At 43.1% G+C, this 20386-nt stretch overlaps 1 long non-coding RNA gene across 8 annotated transcripts in view; it reads right to left on the bottom strand.

The window, feature by feature from the left end:
* Positions 1-20386, bottom strand: part of LOC143443328 (uncharacterized) — a 406912-nt gene that overhangs the window by 182579 nt on the left and 203947 nt on the right. For 7 of the 8 annotated variants that reach the window (XR_013112207.1, XR_013112203.1, XR_013112206.1 and 4 more), the window contains one exon: positions 9459-9800. This is a non-coding gene — a long non-coding RNA (uncharacterized LOC143443328). The remainder of the gene's footprint in view (positions 1-9458; positions 9801-20386) is intronic. The other variant, XR_013112205.1, reaches the window with a different exon arrangement.

The raw sequence follows: 20386 nt of genomic DNA, 5'->3' as shown, positions 1-20386 counted from the left end.
GTGTGTGTGTGTACACATACATTTTACCAACAGCTCATACAGGAACTTGAAGAATCATCCCCTTCATCTGGCCATATCAGCTGGAAGTTAAGGGGATTCTTCTTAAAAGTCTGAAAACTCAGAATTCAAAGCTGGTCTCCATTCCATGCAAAGGTACAGCTCTGTGCATAACAGGATTTTCACACAGACTTTCTTTGGTTGTTCTTTAGTTTGTCAGTTTTTCAACATTTAGATGTATGTATCTGGGTCTCCATTTGCATTCTGGCTTTGGGTGACACAAATATTAGGGGTGGGGCTGCCTGACAGGGAAACTGAGTTTCAGGGCAGCTAGCCAACCTGCCTGATGGCACTGGGCCCACTAACTGAAAAATCCAGTTAACCACAAATGACCATGAGGCAAAACTTTCCCTCAGCATTCCAGTTTTACAGTGCCTGTGTTTATGTTCTATGTTCTCTCTTCCCTCTCTCCCTCCCACTTCTCCTTCCCTTTCCCCTTCCCCTCTCCCTCTCTCTCTTTCCATATATATGATTAGAGCAGCCCCAAAGGGTGCCAAGAGGACCTCAGGGCCCCTCCTCTCACTAACAGGCTAAGCTTTCTCAACACCAGAGCACTCGGGCAGCCTGTCATCTACAGGGGGGCTGCATGTACACACTTGCAGGTACTTGCGCTGCAGACAGAACCTATGCAGTAGGGAAGCAAGTGGAGACACATTGCCTCAAGAACTCACAAGAAGAAGCCTGAGGCTTCCCAATGTATATCTTTACAACTTTAAACCCAGAAGTGCATTAGCGGTCCTGCCAAACAGGCTGCACGGCAGTTTTGAAAGACCACATATAATACCTTCCTAAGACCTGTACTTACAGGGACCCTTTCATCCAAAACATTTAAAGTACTTTACAAGTCCAGAGCCTATTCATCCCCAATGCTCCAGGGAGGTATGCAGGTGGCCAGGGCTATATTCACTGACGAAGAAACTGAGGCACGATGACAGCCTAAGTACCCGTTCTTTAAAAGTTTTGTTTCTTGCAAATGAATAGCTTTAAACACCCTTGCCCCCAAGCCATACCAGATGATACAGAAAGAAAGAAATGATTTGCATAATTTTTATAGAAATTAAATAGTACACTACCGAAATCTATACCCTACTGCAGTTCTTTCGACCAGAGAGGTCATAAAAAGAAATTATGAATACTGCACTGAAAATGGCTTATCATTAAATCTCAGATACTACTGCCTTTCAAGATGCAAGGTCCATAATCACAAATTCCAAGACAGAAATTTCAGCGGTTTTCTTTTTTACAACCCAAATGGAATCAGGCTTTTTACACCTTTGGCCGAAAGCACTTAGCAAGGACGATTAGCATATTCTCTCTGGACTACATGGAATCAGTATGAAGCCCTGGAGACTGGGTTCAGGGGCTTTTAGTGGAAGGTAAGTATCCCAGAGGCAGTCAGCCTAAAGGGACTGGGGCAGCTCACTGATAGGGGACATGAGGAGTTGGTAGGGGCAGCTAGGGGCTGTTGTTACCCTAATGTTCTAAGAACACCAAGTGTGTGTTAAGTACTTGTATCTGTTGTCACGGTAACTAACATTCAAAATGCAGCAGCAGCACCACCACGGTAACTTGCTGCACCTGCTGACCTCTGACTGCCTGTTTATTAAGTCACCTGTTTTACAGACAAGGAAACTGAGGTTAAGAGAGATTAACAGAAGGGGCTGGAGATGGGCCCAGGGGTGGAATGCTTGCTATGTATGCAAAGCCCTGGGTTGTATCCTTAATACATCAAAATTAAAAGAAAAATGGATTTTGTTTTTTTCCAGGACAGGATCTCACACTGTAGTACAAAGAGTGGCCTCAGACTCTTGGCCAAGTTTCTACTTCAACCTCCCAAGGGCTGAGATGGTTGGTAGGCATAAGCCACCATAGTCAGCATAAAGACTTTTTAATGGGAGGAAAATTAGTAGATACACTCTCAAAGACCTTACAGTAGACCTAGACAATACTCAATCAACAAACCAAACTGTATACTACCAGAATATTTTTTTTATTATTTCTACTATAGAATTCATATTCAAAAGTGGAGACAGGGAGTCCAATGTTATCTTCAGCTACATGCTGAGTTTGAGGTAAGCCTGGGCTGCATGAGACCGTGCCTCGAAAAATAAAATAGAACATTAAGAGATGGACATGGTGGCACACAGCTGTGGAACATGGAAGCACACACCTGTGGGACACTGTGACACACAGCTGTGATCTTAGTACTTGGAAGGCTAAGATAGATCAATTAGTAGTCCGAGGGAAGTCTGGACTATACAGTAAGTTTCTGGTAAGACTGGATTAAAGTGTGGGATTCTGTCTCAAAAGAAAAAAGAATTATCAAAAGGGAAGGTACGGAGTCCCACAGTAATGCTCTGGACATCTAGCTAGGTCACTGGGTCAATGAGAACAGGTTGCAGAGAGGAATCTACCAATGGGCAGACAGATCACAGAACTCCACCTTGCTGCCAGTGGTGTACCAGGATACATACGTTTGTAATGGCGGATCTCTGAACTCTGAGCTGGCTTTTCTCGGTAGACAGTATTAAATGTACGGGAAGAAGCTCTAAAGGTAATCCTGGGCTAGATGGGTGGACAAGCAAACCTAGATATTACCAATTAATTACAAGTGTATGTATCTTATCTTCCCCACCAACTTTCATTTCAATCTCCCTGAGATGGGATTCTGCAGCTGGGTCGCTGCAAAGTGGGGTGACCCAGAAACTGTGTACTTTAAGCCACTGATTGATCTCACTTCATCAATGACATCAGAAACCTCCCTTTTGGAATGACTATAGACGCCAAGACTAGCCTTTTATTTTAGCCTATTTCAATTTCAAAGGAGTCAAACAAGGTCAATTTTACTTGCTAACAGTTTTACAAGAAGGGGAGCTGAGGGATAAAGGAAATTCCTAGGATTCACTCCACTAAAGGCCACTGTGTCCATCTTCCCCCACACATGCAAACTAAAGTGCAGTTGAAGTCCCTCGACATTTCCTGCTTCTCTAGGGGTCGGTCTGTGCTCTTTCCTCTGGTTTCACACACCACCATGGCTTCCCAGGACATGGCTCACAGAGCAAACTATAGCTCTGATGGCCACTTTCCAGTTATGACAAACTCTTCCACTGTCTCCTCTTCCTACCTGGACCCTCCCAGTGTCCTCTACGCATCAGAAGCCAAGGGCTAATATCCAATGGTATTGAACTAGTTATGGAGGTGTAAATGACATCATTCCTCATGGTTGCCCAGGCTATCTTCTCTCACCAACATCACCATCTCAGAGGTGGTTAGTTACCACTGCATGTATTCAGCATGGTATGTGTGCTTGGACAAACCTGTTTTCATTTGTGTTTCACTCTTCCTGTTAACACAGCTTGACTTCTCTTATTTTCAACATAATCACCTGTGATCCTAGTTCAACTGGAGAATTAATCATGTCATTGTTAGCACACACACACACTCCATTGCAAACTTTTGTGAGCAAGTATTAGGAGGGAGCACATTAACAAATTCTGTTTGCTACTAAGCTTGCAGCCTATTATGTCATGAGTGGTACATTCATCTTCAAACTTTAAGACAGTATATGCCTCTGTTTACTTCTCTGTTCCTCAAGCCTCTGTCCAGACAACAGTTAGTAGCACAATCCGCTGAAAAGATTTGTTAAGCTCTTAGGATGGTACAGGGAGTACAATGAACTCTCAATAAATGCTAGTTTCTGTGAACATCAGTGGCATATACATATACTTAATACACACATGTGTGCATATTTATTTATGACTGGATGAATAATATAGCCTCTTTCTATGGTGCCCAGACCAATTCAAATTTCTGGACTCAAGGAATCTTCCTATCACAGCCAACCAACTAGGTTCAACTATAGGCTGTGTTACCACATCATCAAAACCAGGCCCTAGGCAGAAAAAAGCTTTTAGAAGCAAGATAGGTACACGTCTATCTTCCCCCACCCCCATCCACCCACGTCTCCTGAGGAGGAGGGGCTAGAAACAGCCTGACAATAGCTCTATCTTACATTAACCAAACTCCACTTTCTGACTGAGAGGGAAAAAAAATGATACAGGGACATCTAGCCTGAGTCACATGAACCCTGCTTCCTTACCTCTGTCACACAACATAGAATATTAACTAAGCTTGCTTCCCTACAGTGCAGGACACACACACACACACACACACACACACACAGAAAAGGCCCAATCCACAATGCCAGTCACACCCCCAACAAAAAGGTCTCAACTTTAAAATTATCGGTTGAAAAAGAAAATACCCACAATGCTCATTGTTAGAAACAGAACAGCCTCAGTCTCACAAAGAGAAGCACACAGCTGAGTGACAGCCTCTTGGCAAGGGCACTTTTCTGTTGAATGCTGTACAACGTAAGTTGTACAGGTGTCTCTGAGTACGGTGGACCAGAATCATACCCACACAGGGACAAGAACTGCACTTGGTCTTCATCTACTATCTAACACAGATAGTAACTCTGACTTTCCCCATTGGCTGGACTCTGACTTCAGTCTTCCACAGCTGGCTAGTTCTAAAAGAATCAGAACAAAGAAAAGGAAGGAAAGAGGGAAGGGGCAGGGGTGAGCCACTCACTCCAGTCACTGAAGTTTAGAGAAGGCAGCTGGGCCTTTGTGTAAAAAAGGTTTCACCAGGTAAAGAAGAATTAAAACATTTGCATGAAGGTTTTACAAGGTAGAGGAGATAAAAGATTTGAATTTCATGGCATAAAAGTTGTACAGCATTCAACAGAAAAAGAATACTTAATGCCTTTTACACTGTGAATAGACTACCCTTCTAAGCAGGTCTGGGCAGTCACAGGGCACACACAGAACTGACCCAAGAGCCATTCCTTCCACCCTGATAAACGACTGCAGAGGGAATGTGGCAGCAAGCCTTTGGTGTGGTTGACATCCCAACATAAATTTAACAGCAGACTGTGTGACCTCATCCTGGGACCTGAGCCAGAGTTTTCTCCTGAGATCTCTGAAGTTATCAGATCTGGAAAGCATTTCGCTTGCTCTCTCTTTTAGCCCCCCCCCAACCCCACCCTCACCCAGTCCCCCCCTTTTTTTAACACAATAAAAGGCGGCACTGACCACAGGAGGGACGGAGGTAAAATCAGAAATTGTCCACAGTCCATTACCCTAAATTGCCTGCCAGTGAATGAATGTGCATTGTTCCTTGAGTTCAATAGAAAGGAAATGGCTACTCTCGGAAAATACCTCATCTTCACCACACTTTTCATTCCTTCCTTTTGTCTTAGATGAAATCCCAAGTCTTGGTTGATATTCCTTCCTCTACCTCATCTCTTTTTCTCCAGTACAGTCCAATCCAATCCATCAGCCACAGCACAGCCAGCACTGGGTACATGTGGTACCCTGCCACAGATGGGCTGAATATCCTTTACCTTCTAGAACCCTTGTTTCTGCATCTTTCTAAGAAGCTGGATTTCTACCACCCATGTCCTCAGGAGGTCATTAGCCTAGAGGCATATGAGTGCAGAGTGAAATGCAGGATCCTGAGAGTTTGGTACCCACCAAACAGAAGAGCAGACTGCTCTCGGAAATCAGGCTGTGGAGCAGGGAACTTCTATGTTTAAAAACAAGGCAGTCAAAACAGTTCAGTATGAGAGTTAGACGCATCTCTCACTCTTAAGGAAGGCACAAACCGTGGTTGTCCTGTGATGGTTAGTGTCAACTGCCAACCGAACAGAAGGTAGCATCACCTGGGAGACAGGACGCCTGTGGGGTTGTCGTGATGGCGTTAACAGGGATGGGAAGATCTGCTCGCTGTGGGTGGCACATCCCATGGCTGGGCCCCTGGGCTGCGGTGGAGAAAGGCAGCTGAACAGCAGCTGGCATTCATCACTGTCTGCTTCTTTATTGTAAATGTGATGTGAGCAGCTGCATCTAACTCCTGATGCCTTCGCTTCCCTGCTATGATAGACTATGCCCTTGAACCATGAGCAGAATAAACCCTTTCTCTCTTAAGTTACTTTGCCCTCAAAGTAGTTTATTGAAGACAGGAAAAGAAATCAGGCAGTCCCCAAGGGCCAAAGAGAAAGAGCTGGATAGGATCCAGGAGTGTGAGAAAGAACGATACCATCAACCACTATTCCCACAGTGTCTGTGTACCCACTATGTCTAGAATGGGAGGATTGCGCACAGGGGTCAGGGAGGGGGGCTGTCAGGAGCTGGACAATTTATTAGCTGCTATAAAACATAAGCAATCAATAAACAATATTTCAACTAAAATCCTACATCCTTCTACTGGTTCTCTTTAGGAAAGAACAAGCTGATACCAAAACATTCTATTTTGCTCACCCCTCCTCATTTAGTGCGTGTCTCCTATATCCACACACGAATTTAGAAGCACAGAGCGAGCAGCAGAGGGAGGCCACCATTATAACCATGCAGGACTGGAGAATTCAATCAGTTAATGTTTCAGGATCTGCCTGTCAAACACTGACAGCTAGCAATCAATGTAAGAAGTTACTTTGCAAAATGGATTTTTCCCTTTTGAATCTGAGACTCGGAAGCCTGACTGCTGGGTTTCCCTGGAACATATCCAGATTCTTATTGCAGCTTGAGCTTTGTGTGTTGGTTTTTGTTTCTAGAAGACAATAGCACGGGCTTTGCTACTGGCTACTAAGTCTGCTTTTAAGAACTGTTGGGGTTCTCTACAAACTTATTCAGCCCTTTTTCTTCTTGATTTTAAATTCTCTCTCTCTCTCTCTCTCTCTCTCTCTCTCTCTCTCTCTCTCTCTTTCTCTCTCCCCACCCCATAGTGGACCTAAACATTTAGGTAATATACATACAAATGTCCTGACAGAGAGATGGGTGAGGACTATCTCTGAATGCCTTTGTTTCTCAGTGACAAAGTAGCAAGGACCCAGTCCTGCTGTGCTATCCCAGTCCCTACAGGGGAGTTTCTCTGACTCAGCCTGCAGCACCTCAGGTCTATAAACCAGGACTACTGATCATACCTGGCAATCCAACCAAGCAAATAATCCCCCCTTTTTAATGCACATCAAACTCATTAAACCCTTTCTGAAACTCAGCACCATATTCACCCACCCACCCACTCCCATGCAAACAGAATTTCTATGTAATGAGGCATCTGTGCCAAGGGTTAGGACCCATCAGTGAGGATGATCCTAGGCTATGGGCATTACCACCTTTGTGTATTACTATCATAGACACAGGAGCCCCAAAAGCTTAATGTTTATTGAAGAAATATTTACTATGGTGGATGGCTCTCCTTTAATTCTTTCAAATACAAGGAAAGGAAGGCCAGCTTAGCTGGTCAACGCTCTTGCTGAGCAAGACATTCAATGCCTTGAACCTGAGGTGAGAGGACAGAACTGACTCCCCAAAACTGTCCTCTGACCTCCCTGCACCTGTCTCACGAGCTAGGACATATGCATGCGCACACAAATAAAAGACCTATTTAAGTAAAAATTTTAGAGTGAAAAGGATTTACACTTGGCAGTGCACACCTGAAATCCTAGCACTCGCTTGGATCCAGGCGGAGGATCAGAAGCACAAGGCTATCCTTAACTATACAAGCATTGGAGGCCTTGGTCACATGACACTTTCTTTTACTCAAAAGGACTGACAATGATGACAAGAAGAACAGTAAGGCAAGGTAAGTATTGTGATGATTTTAATTTTATAATTGAAGAAACTGAAACAGAGATATTAAATAATTTGCCTAAAACTATAACGCTAGAAAGGGGCCAAAGGCCTGGACCGTTCGAACAGCATCTTGCTGGTGGTAATGCTGGCTTACTTGACGTCAAATTTTATAGATATCTAGAAATTGTCCCTTACATATCATGTTTCCTAGGAGCCACCTTATTAAGATCCAGACTCACAGCGGTCTAGTATACAAAGAAAGTAGTAGCTAAAGAACTGAGTGGATGTACACCGGGAGAGAGACTCCTTTGCCTTGTGCCAAGGAAGAGATAGGACAAGAGCAGGCTGGCTCAGAATTATGGCCGGTTGAGAATCCAGAGCGGCTAATCCTCTAGTCCACCTGCTTTCAGTTAGCTGAAGAGATTGCATCTCCTGAGCAGAGAGCATACCAGGGTTAGGGTGGTCTGTGTCAAGGCCATCAATATTTACATCTCCTGAACCAGGAGGTCAGTTCAAAAGGGCAACAATAATTTATGGAACTGTTGCACTCACCCTGGGGCAGATGGGAGAGAAGGAAGAGCTGGGAGCTCTCTTCCCAGTTCCTCTTCACACACTCTCATACAAGAAGTTGCTGTCAAATGCCAGGGTATTCCAAAGTGAAAGGTGAACTTGATATTTTTAACCAAAAAAAAAAAAAAAATTTGAGAAACTCAGTGTTCAGGAATCCAGTGTTATCAATGAGAACCATTCAAAAGACTCTCTCGAATGAGACGGTGCGGGGGGAACCTTTGAGGGCAATCCTAGGGTATGCAGATACTTAAAATGGAGGATAGATTCTTGCAATACATGCTGCAGCTAGGATTTAAAGCTGAAGCTGAAGCATAAAACCTACATGTAGCACCAAGGGTTAGGAAACAAGTCCCCTTGAACACTGGCAAATGTTCTATATTTACTTGCTTGCAACAGACTCCCTCTGCCTCTCTCTGTCCATCCGTCTGTCTGTCTGTCTGTCTCTGTCTCTCTGTCTATCTCTGTCTATCTTTGTCTTTTAGTTTCTTGCACACACACACTGGCAAAAGCCATCTCAAAGCCATATATCCTTTAGGCTAAATACACAGAGAAAAGAAAGTCTTGTAGCCTTCTATTACTGCTGGAGATGTAACCCAAGGCCTTGTGTGTGCTTAGTAGATCTACCACTGAGCAGCACCCTAATCCAAGACAGAAAGTACCGTCTTGACCCCATCACCACCCCTACTTTAGGAACACAAAACTGGAGCAAGCAGATACAAACGGAAAGAAAAGGCTAGAAGAAACAGGATGAAAGGGGTAAGTCCCATCCCACACAGAATGCTTGCTCAGTCCTTCATCAGAGCTAGTTAAGTCTCTGGCCTTTGTCAATAGAAGCTCTGACCTGTAATTCAGCGGCCAGGTTTCTTTTTGCCCAAGCAGCATAAAAATAGTGAGAAACAAAAAGTGTGGCGGAGGGCTGGGGATGTTGTCGGTTAAAGTAACGTCTCACTGATGCTCGAAGCCCTGGGTTCAATGCCCCGCACCATGAAAAGCTAGGACTGCTGGTACTCTGCTGTAATCTCAGTGTTTGAGGGTAGAGGCAGGAGGATCCTAAGTTCAAGGTTATCTTCAACTACGTAAGGAGTTGAGGCTAGCCTGGGCTACATGACATCATGTCTGAAAGAAAAAAAATAATGGATGGAAGGCACACAATTAAACAGTGTTTGCATACTTTAATAGGATAGAAATACTAACCTTTCAGCAGACATCTCCTTGGGACGTGCTGGTTAGAAATGGAAAAGTATGAAGATGTTTCTGCTTGTAATTAAGAGGTACATCCAGACAGGATCCCGAGCTGTGGTCTCTTGTTGAAACCTGAGTTTCTTCTTCCTGTTTTGACAAGGGCTATCTTGAGGAAAAGCCTGCCGTGTTATAAGTTACCCCATAACTCACTCCCTTCAGTAACTCTGTGGGACAGGAAGGAGGTAAATCTGGGAGTCATGCATGTATCTCTCTCTCTCTCTCTTAATCATACACATGAGTCTTGTAAGGAAGTCAGTCCCAGCTGGTCACTGGATGGCCATCACTCATTCACATCTGAAACAGAGCACAGGACACAAGTACTTAGAAACACCATGCCCAAAGAAAGGCACAGTAATACCTTAAAAGCACTGCTTCGCCCAGTGATTCTCAACCTTAGTAACACTGCAACCCTTTAATACAATCCTTTATGTTATGGTGACTCCCAACCATAAAATTAGTTTTGTTACTACTTTATAACTTTAGCTTTCCTATTCTTATGAATCGGAATATAAATATCTATATCTTCTGATGCTCTTAGGCAACCCCTGGGAAAGGTTTGTTTAAGTAGGCACCTCAGACATTTGTCCATTTGACATACCCCCACCAAAGTTGTCACAACCCATAGGTTGAGAACTGCTGCCTTAGCTACATCTGTGCTCTTGCTTAACCATCAGAACGTATCTTCCCAAACAAGGGTCCTCAGCTATGTGGGAGGGAAGCATTACACAGCAAACCATTGAGAAAAATGTCAGGATTCGGGACCTTCTACACCAAATACGTTCAGCACATTGACCCACATGGACATGACTTCAATTAGTGCAACCAACATGAGTGTTAAGCCAGTGTTAGGCCATCAACCCCGAGGAGTAAAAAAATGACCGATAGGACAACTTAACATACCACTAGTTCACAAAGAAGAGCCAGAAGAGAAAACTTACAACCAAGCATAAAGAGAAACATTTGAGGCTACCTGGGTTGTCAGCATCACGTATCTACCCATTTTTCCACACTGCAGGAGGAAAGCAAACAAGGCTTTCCACAGTCTGAGTTCCCTACATTTTCTTATTAAAGGATGTAAACACCTTTGTGTGCAATTTGTATGTTTGGGTAGATTTCCCACTTGCTCCAAAACTGATCCTGTTTGGGGAGAGTCTTTTGTCAAAACTGTTCTCTGTACTTTTAACCCCAGTTGAAAATACCTCAGCTACAGAGATAAGAATATCACCTGCCTGGCTTTTGCCAGGAAAATACCCACAGAGGGAGGGCGAGCAACAGAAACCATCTCCTGCAGGTTCAACTCAACTTCATTATCAGCTGTGCCCTTCCCAACAGCCTGTCATTTCATCAAACTGGCAACTGGCTCAGTCCCAGTAGGACACACTAGCATGATGGCCTCCCAGCCACTAGATGAGAGTGGGGACCGTCAGGAGTCTACTCTGGAGCATTCCAGTCTCCAGGAAGATTTTGTAACAAATGCTTAGATTGGATAAAGAAATGATACATTTTAAGCAAAAGGCGACAGGGGGTGGGTTTTAAGTAAAAGAGGGTGTTAGAGAAGTCTCTCAATTGCTTTTCAACAAAATGGCCACTTCAAGGATCCGGGCCTACAATGGCAGAGAACAGAGATCTGAAAAACAATGACAAGACACATCTTTGACAGGTCTTTTGACAGCTGTGATCACACGCTGAAGATAAAAACTCTCTTTTAGATAATAACCATTGTGGTACATTTTAATAGAATAATAAAATTAAAATACCCTTTTAATAAAAGGATGCACTATCATCCCTTTTAAGTTTTTTTTAATGATCATTGATTTTAAAGAGCTTTCTAATAAGATTATCTGTCCTTACAATGTAGAGCAGAGAGCTTTCTGAATGCACAGAAATGAACTGAGCTGCTGAACTTGCAACACAAGACAGTCCTACCTAAACAGTCCTTAGCAGACGGAAAAGACAAGTCCTTGGACTTTCTGGGTATGCCAAGGAAACACACTAAGAACAATGCCAGGCTGCTAATGGCACCTGCCAGTAAGCCTGATCTAAATCCCCAGAAGCCAAGGAGGAAAGCAGCAGCTCTCATAAATTGTCCTCTGGCCCCCATACCTTCCCTGTAGAACACATGCCCATACAAATACACAATAAATAAAATGTATATATTACAACATCTTACCCTGAATTTAAAAGTAAGCACACACACACGCACAAACACACACACATACACACACACAGTCCTGCTAACCAACACCATATTTTTTTAAAGTGGATATAACGTGTCTTAACAAAGTTACCTTCCTATGCACACTCCACCCACACAGCCTCGGCTCCCAGGTGACTTCAGCTTCACCTGTGGTGTGAATTACTATTTGGATGACAGGTTTCTTAGAACTTAAATCACACTCGAGCTGTTTTGCCTTCAGTGTTGACACTGTGCAAATGGAAAGAAACCGGTCTTGGTAAACATGGCCCTGACCGCCATGGAGGTCAGGAGAATGTTGATCCTAGACCCAAAGAACAAGGCAACATACACCACAGACTCGGTGTCTGTCAGACATGAAGCATCTGGAGCCTCGGAGCACCCTACCCCAGCTCTGCATTCCCAAGCCACTGAACTGTGAAGGCCAGGAAGACACCATTTGCTAAAAATGGAGGCAGACAGCTGCATGTCAGGCTGTGAAATGATCTTTTCAAAATCCCAAGGGCTCATGCTACCTAAAGCATCCAAGAGGACAAACTCTCCCCCCTTTCCCCCCTTTCCCCCCTTTCCCCCCCTTTCCCCCCTTTCCCCCCTTTTCCCCCCTTTCCCCCCTTTCCCCCCTTTCCCCCCTTCCCCCTTTCCCCCCTTTCCCCCTTTCCCCCTCTCCCCCCTCTTCCCCCTCTCCCCCTCTCCCCTCTTCCCCCTCTTCCCCTCTTCCTCCTCTTCTCTTCCCCCTTCCCCCTCTTCCACCTCTTCCCCCTCTTCTCTTCCCCCTCTTCTCTTCCCCCTTCCCCCTCTTCTCTTCCCCCTCTTCCCCTCTTCCTTCTCATCCTCCCCATCTTGCTCCTCTGACTCCTTTCACTCCTCCTCTTCCTCCTCTTTCTCTTTTTAATGTAATACCAGCAAACCACATTCGAAGTCAGAAAAAGTCCCCTTGTCCACCTGAACAGCTCTGCCATATTTGGTCTTCAAAATTAAAAGGAAGGAAGTTAAAAGTAGTAGTTAAATGCTAGAGTTCTATTTGGAAATCAGAAATCAGTTCAGGACATACACCAAATATTAAGACAACTTATTCAATGGCATTTAGAGGTTGTCTTTTGTTAAATACTGATTTACATACAGGTTAAAAACAAAATCACTGATGGTAACAGAGGATGAACTGTGTATTAAATTATCTTTTCAGCCATTTGTATGTACAAGAGAGTTGAGAAACTGTAAGGCCTGCCTGAAGCTGGGTTAAGAAATAACTGACCATGGGGAAAATAGTAAAGACTCTAAAAGAGACATACAGCAAGAAGTGCAGTCAGCAGAATGTCACCAAATTACACCCTTCGTCTGCCTTGCCTTTAAAATGCATGCCCTTCAGACACACATGCAGCCAGCACACAGCACAGCCAGGAAGGAAACATTCCGCAACCAAAATGACAGCCTAGGACCTTGCGGCATTTATAAATGATGGTTAGAGATTCAGGTTTCATTTTTCTGTCTAAATAAAACGTCCATGGAAATGATCCTCTGACACATAGAGTCAAACACGCACACAAAGGTTGATTGGCCAGGCATTGAGACTGCAATGCCCAACATTCTAGAGGCTGAGGCAGGAGGACTACTGCAAGTTTGAGTTCAACCTGAGATACTCAGCCAACACCATCAAGAGCCAGGCCAGTCACAGTTACAAAGTAAGACCTTGTGTCAGAAGTTTAAAAAGAGATTTATAAACAAAGTAACTCTGGATCCAAACCAGTGAGATAGGGGACCAGCTCAGTCCAAAGTCCCTTCTACCAGTCACTGATTGTCCACTGGGAAATTGGAAGCTGGTTTTGTTGATTTTCCAGGAAATGGCTCATTCCCATAGTAATTCTTTACTGAATTGTGAACCACATATGCTCAATTTCAATTAGAATGTAGCAGCCTTCCAACACAAATGTTTCTTTGGTTGATTTTTCAAGACAGGGTCTCACTATGAATTCTGGAATGGCCTGGGACTTAGTAAGTAGTCCAGGTTGGCCTCAATTGCTCAGTAACTCCTTGAGCCTTCCATGTGCTTAGATTATGGTCTCTTACCACAACTCGTAACTTTGAATCTAAAGAACTTTTTTTTGGGGGGGGGGGAGGGGGGCAGAGAGGTAAGAAGAAAACCCTAACAGATACCAAAACCAAATTGGTACTAGGACAAAAGGAAAGACTATTTTTCACTCAGATTTATATGAAATTCAAACTGGAAATAAGTGGTCTGTTTGTAGCTAAAGTACTAATATGAACTCTATTCACCCATCTAGGACAGTCTTTGTGGAAGACTATTATGGACTGTGGATGGTTACTTTAGATCAATGTATATTTGTTTTGAGAATTATACGGGGGAAGTATAAATATCTCTCTGTCTTCCTCTGTTTGGTTTTCAAAGGTTATGGTTGCTGAAATGTTAAAAGAGACAATTTGTTACTCCAGGGCCTCGGGTCCCCAAATCTTACAGCTGACATGTCTCAACCTGGGGCAGTAACAGCTTCATAGGCGAGGAGGGGCATTCCTGTGTGGAGGACTACGCCTGCAGCTGCCTGCGCCTTCGGCTCACTTGACTCATGAAAACTGGCCGCTTCGTTTGGCCTGTTCATTTCATTTGCCAGTTTCCTGGGCTTGACACCAATAAGAAGCCTGAACATTTGTTGTTGACCATTTGTTGAGTCACAACAACTCAAGGCTTCAATGCCACACTGAAAGAACCTGGCCAGCTGGGAGGAGACAGAAAGCACTTCAGAGAACAGACATTATCAAGCCCTCTCTTGCTTTTCCTGCTGGAAGCCAGTCAAAAAGGAAATGTTGCTCTCTAATCATCCTAATGAGCCATTTTTTTTTTAATCTTCTCCTCTTAGAAAAGCTGTCTTCCATTCTGCCATGTTTTGATAAATAAGTGTTTGCAACTGTAACTCAATAAACAGGTACTGCTGATAATTTAGTCCACCACTGGAGGTCAAGTTTTAACTGTAAGTGACTGTTTAATGCTCACCTTTCTGGGACATTTGACATACTTCTAGAAGGCAGACACAACAAAAGCTTCAAGTTCCTGAGGCACCATCAGAAACAGTAAGTGTTGTCATCCAGGATAGTCAGCAATTAAATTACGTGTGTGTGTGTGTGTGTGTGTGTGTGTGTGTGTGTGTGTGTGTGTTTGTGTGTGTACGTGCGCACACGCGTGTGCATCAAAAATACCTCAGCCTGGTTATCTTCCTATGGGAACATGAAGGTCTAAGAAATTATACTAAAACTGCACACCGTTCTCATTTTATCATCAATCAGGAAGATACAAAAATCTGTCTTCTCATCCTGTTACAGATAAGTGTTTTAATAACAAATTCACCTCATTTATATCTAAAGATGCACAATGATTCTGAGAAAAGAGAGTATCTGACTGAAAAAGGCCAGGTATTCAAAGTCATCCTTAACTATATAACAAACTTTAAAACAGCCTATGTTGTGTAAGACCTTATCTTAAACAAATAAATAGGCAAATTCTGATTTACATGTCACAGCAGTGATTCTCAATCTTCCTAATGCTGTGACCCTTTAATACAGCTCATCATGTTGTGGTGACACCAAACCTTAAAATTATTTCATTGTTACTTTATAACTATAATTCTGCTACTGTTATGAATTATAATGTAAATGTCCAATTTGTAGGATATCTGATAGGAGATCCCCATGACCTCTTATGGGTTGAGAGACACTGTGTTACAGAATATAGTGTCTTGAAGCCTTGCTTTACATGAAAATTATTCCAATTGGCATGGCAAATGTAGCAAGGGGTGGGGTGTGGAGTCAGGGTCCTAAATGTATTTGCTTGCATTGTGCAAATGTCTCCCAACTGTCAGATTTAGCAACTGACCTAATAGGCCCAAATGAATGCTAAGTCAGTAAGCAGTTAAACTGAACACACAAATAGAACACCCAGCCACTACATTGGCCAATTGCCAAGCTCTTCCATTCCAGAGACTCATGGGGCCTCTTTGCCTTCCTGGCTGAAGTGAACCACATCATGAGAGATTGTGTCACGTCCTCTCACACTGGAGAGCCTACAACCAGGAACCTCTACATCAATTTATGAAACTGCAGAATGACTCATGGGCATCTCACTCAGCCCTTGTATTTAATAAAAAATGTCTGGGGTTGAATACAAGAAAACTCCTCTTCATAATAAAACCTGTGTGCATTGCTGAACTGTAGTGACGAACTGCCATAATATGACTCCCTATCAGCTCCCTAAAATATATATCAGGAGCACTCCCAAATAATCTCCTTCTGAGTTGCTTGTCAAAGTACCCAAGGCCCTACCATCACTTCATGGCTTGAGGATCAAGCCTTCTGAGAGAATGCCTCCTATTACATCCTTCCATAAACATGCTTTAGATAAGGATCTAGTCAGAACCTGAGCTCCCTCCAACAGTTAAACCAGCCAAATAGGCAAACCGTGTAGAAAAGGTAGGAATGTAAAAGGGGGTAAAGCTGACCACCAGTACAGCATGGACTCGGCCACCAAGGGCAATAAGAAGACTGAAGAAAGAGAAATAAATCATCCACAGACAGACAAGAAGAAAAGATAGAAGTTAGTCTATTTGTAAGTAGAAAATACTAAGACTTGGCTTCCAACAATAAAGATAAATCTATTGTGTGTGTTGTTGAGGCTACGTGTGTATAACCTGTTTGCAAGTGTGCATATGCTGTTGTTTTGTGGGGTTCTGTATATTGTTGTTATGTGCTTTGTGCTTCTATGTATTGCTTTGTGGGGGTGGTTGTATACTGTTGCTGTTATGTGTGTTGCTGCTTTGAAACTTTTGCTTGTTTTCTATTCTTAAGATAGTGTCTTGCTATGAGACATAAGCTGGCCTGGTACTCACTACATAGCCAGACTTGATCTCAAATTGTAGCAATAGTTCTGAAGTACTCCAATAGAGGTGTGTGCCGCATGCTGTATGTGTGGAAAGCTTTGTGATTTGATTTTCTGTACTACCGGTGAGGTAAGACTAACACACACACACACATACTGACAGAAAAGAACACAAGGTTTTGTCTCTTTGTCCTGCTTAAAACTCCACCCCTTCCCACTCCCGTGACCCATCCAGGATATCTAAGAGTCTATATCCACAAGTGCCTTGCTATTTTCTGATTTTTTTCCCATTCCTTCTCTTCTTTCATTAAATGTCAAGAATAAGAATTTTAAAAACACCTCTAAGTAAGGCTAGTATAGTCTCATCTACCAAGAAAATTTACATTTACACAAAGCATCACTCCACTGATCTTAAAGAACACAGGTATTTGAACAGGTAAGGAAGACAGGGGATCCTGGGGATCCTGGTCTGTCCTGTCTTAGTCTTAGAGTCAAGGTCTAGGACTTGCCATTTCTCAAAAGTTGCTACTAAAAAACAAAACAAAAACCCCAACAACAACAACAACAACAAAACAAAAACAAACAAACAAACAAAAAAAAAAAACCAAACCAGTTTAGATGCTGGCCCAAAATTTAAAAGCCTATAAGATAAAACATCACTGACCATTTGAGGAGAGTGACAACCCATCCCACAGAAAGATAAGGTTGGGTGAAAGCTTCCATCTTATTCCGTGTCCAAATAATGTTTAGTGTATTAATACTAAAGTGGTAGATATTTGAACAGGGCATCAGAAACCTGCAGAGCCTCCACTAGGAAGCCTATATAACACTCTGTGTCCAGCAGTCAGGTCACCCTTAGTAGAAGTCCCCAATTCTCAACATTGGACTGGACAGCTGCCATCTGTTCTCAAAAACTAGTAGAGAAAATCTGATGAGATTACACTTTGAAGATCCCAAAGGCAGCAAGGCCATACCTTTACAAAATTTAGTGAGTTGTAACATTTTATGCATCTGATGCTGTATTTAAAGGAACACAAGAACTAGGCTTTTAAAAGGTCTGAAAGCATTTAGATGGTAACTAGGGAAGGAGATCTGAAAATGGCAGGAGACCTGTCCTCAAAAACCAAGTGATGAAGTGGACCAGAAAATGTGCACCCAACTGGGCCTGGGAAATCTGTGTTGAACACTGAACAACTACTTCCTTCAAACTCACTGTAATCACTAAAGTTCAGCTTTTTAAACCCTTTATCCCCACCCATTTTATCCAGAAAAGACAGACAGTGAGTATATACTGCATCCAATTCTTCACACAGTTGATTCAAAGTCAAGCCACTGAAGAAAGACTTAAGAAGACATACTTGATAAAGTAACTTACAGCTTTACTGTGCACTCAAGGTAGGAACTGTCTGGAGGCTGAACTCTCCTTGGACTGAAGAAACCCTTGGAACATAGTCAGTCAGACTCCTGGGCTGATACTGCATAAGTTATGAACTCCACTCTTGCCGATGCCAGCTTAAGTACAACTTCTTCCCCCAAGAACAGAAACAGCCATGTTTCAAAAGGCTTAAGAAGAACAAGACAAGACAATGCTGTTCTCTTCTCATTATCCCACAATGGGAAAAGAAGTAGTAATTGAACAAGGCAAAGCCTGGAGACAAGGAGATCTGAGTAGGCATCCTCAGGGGAGGAGCCATACCCAGCCTATTCCTGAGCCTAAGCTTTGCAGTGACTCACAGCAGGACTTTTGAAAAGTGCTCCTCACCTGTCAAAGAGCCTCCCAGTCCTGCATTGCCTTGGCTCTTTATAGTGTCAGCAAATAAACTCCACAATATGAAAAATTGTTTCTGTAGCCCAATACAATGAGAAGGAGGTACCTGGTACCTCTAGGTACATTCTCTAGAACACAAGGAAGTACACTCATCTAGAATGTAAGTTTTAAAAGGAAACTAAAGAGAAACCTTTTAAATCTTTACTGGAAAATAATTCCATAATGGCAGCAATCTTGTGAGTCTTAAGTCTACGTCCTAAAGGAAGAACGTTAGCCATCTTTGTTCTCTCTGGATGCTATCCTACCTACATTGCAGGTGGTGGTGAAAGTCCATACAACAGAGGAAGAAACGTATCACTTGCTCTATGAAGAGAATAGCTAGAGGTGTCCCCATGATCGAGGGGCATCACTCACAACAATCACCAGTATCGTGGAAGAAATCCAAATGCCCATTATCAAATGGATGAACAAAATGTAGCAGACACTTTGATAAGACCCTACAACACCAATGAACCTTTAGGATAACATGCTGAGATGAGTAAGCCAGCCCTCAAGCTTCAAGCTCATAGGAAGTCCTAAAGTACTTAAACACTGGGACAGAAGGAGGATGGAGGCTCCTGAGAGTTAGAGGAGGGGAGATTAGGAATTGCTGTTTAGTTGCGCTCAGAGTTTCTGTGTTCTGAAACTGGGTCTACAAAGACACTTTGCACCTCTGAATTGCATCATTAACATGATACATTTTGCACTTAGTGTCATTAAAAAAATTTTAAAAAGAGCCTGGGAGTGGTGACTTATACCTGTAACTGTAACATTCATGAAGCCAAGGAGAGTGAATTGTTGAGTCCAAAGCCAGACTGTACTACAGAATGAGTTCCAGGGCAGCTTGAGCTACAGAATGAGGCCATGGGGGGTGGAGGGGAGAGAAAGAGGTGAGAGGGGGAGGGAAGTACAGAGAGAGGGAGGGAGGGAGGGAGGGAGGGAGGGAGGGAGGGAGGGAGGGAGGGAAGGAAGGAAGGAAGGAAGGAAGGAAGGAAGGAAGGAAGGAAGGAAGGAAGGAAGAAAATTTCCCTAGTGTCTTCATGGACACTAGGGAAAGATTCAAATGGGAGAGGAAAATCAACCAAAACAAATTTTGTTTAAAAATACCATTATGACATCTAATATTTCATATGCTAATAGAAATATTTTCTTACAATCTCACACACACACACACACACACACACACACACGCATGCTCGAACACATGCACACACGCATGAGTAACTGCTCTTTTAAATTATCATTGAAAGTTCACTGTAGCTCTAAGATTTTGATCTGATAAGAATCTACTCCATAGAGTAGTAAATAACTCCCTCAAGTAATAACGTCCTTTTGTTTTAGAGACAAGGCAATTAAAAGCCAGAATGATTGAAGAACTTTTAGAGGGTGTACAATCAGAAACTGGCAGTCTGTTCTGTAACTCACCCCCATCCGTCCTCTAACCTACTCCTTCTCCCAAAGAATTCTATAAGGGATGCCTGCTTCCTTCCTGCCTTCCCCACCAACACCCTGCCTGCAAACAGTATTCCCCCTCCCAGGACCACTAAAGGTTCCCCAGAGGTCACCAATTAAGCATGTATCCCTGTGAGTCCATTTGCTGTGCTTATCTATCCCTGCCTTCTCTGGGTCAGGTGACAGGGGTGATCCACCCTTTTCTTCAGGAAATTATCTCTTCCCTCTATTTTACAGACCCCATTTTCCCCTGATAATGCTTCTGTTTGACTACTCCTTCCTATAGCATTCTTAAGATACTTATCTTCTTGCTCAATTTCCACCCAAACAATGGTTAATCCATGCCTGAAGAAGTAAAGTTGGATTTACTTTAAATTCATTTCAGATGTTTACAGAACTCTTCGGAAGCCTATAGTTAATAGTTAGAAGAGCCCCCTGGATGCAGATTCACTGGAGCTGTGTGTTCAGGGAGGGCTCTCATGACCTAGTACAGCATTTGGCTCACAGTAAACAGCAATGGTTTTGTAAGTTTCACTCTTAAGGTAACT

The sequence above is a fragment of the Arvicanthis niloticus genome, chromosome 8 (assembly GCF_011762505.2).
Source record: "Arvicanthis niloticus isolate mArvNil1 chromosome 8, mArvNil1.pat.X, whole genome shotgun sequence".
In the NCBI taxonomy this organism is placed as follows: Eukaryota; Metazoa; Chordata; class Mammalia; order Rodentia; family Muridae; genus Arvicanthis; species Arvicanthis niloticus.
The sequence above is the reverse complement of the archived record's forward strand: the minus strand, read 5'-3'. Positions and strand labels throughout refer to the sequence as shown.